This window comes from Alligator sinensis, unplaced genomic scaffold (genome assembly GCF_000455745.1).
Source record: "Alligator sinensis unplaced genomic scaffold, ASM45574v1 scaffold594_1, whole genome shotgun sequence".
NCBI classification, from domain to species: domain Eukaryota; kingdom Metazoa; phylum Chordata; order Crocodylia; family Alligatoridae; genus Alligator; species Alligator sinensis.
The window spans coordinates 401,638-401,990 of record NW_005842286.1 but is presented as its reverse complement, the minus strand read 5'-3'; positions in this window follow the sequence as shown (position 1 = coordinate 401,990).

The following is a 353-nucleotide window of genomic DNA, read 5'->3' as shown; positions in this document are numbered from 1 at the left end:
CGCCGTGCTCGGCGCTGCCCCCCCGCGAGCACCGCCCCGGCCCGGCTCCTCCCCAGAGGTGGCTGCATTGCAGCGGGGCGCTGGCGTAGGGCTCTGCAGCCTGGGGTGCTGCAGCAGGCTGTGTCCCTCCCCCTGACTGCTTCTGGGCTTTGCTGCCTGCCCCTCCTCACATTGCTGCAGGTGTCCGGGGCGGGGGAGGTGTCAAGCCTCCCCCAGAGGCACCGGGGGATGACCCCAGATCCGGAGGGTCCTGCCTGGAGGGTCTTGCCCCTCCGCTCAGGGTCAGACGGATGCTGCACTTGGGGTCAGGAAGGGATTTCCCACCATGGTGAGATTGGTACAGACTGGTGTGT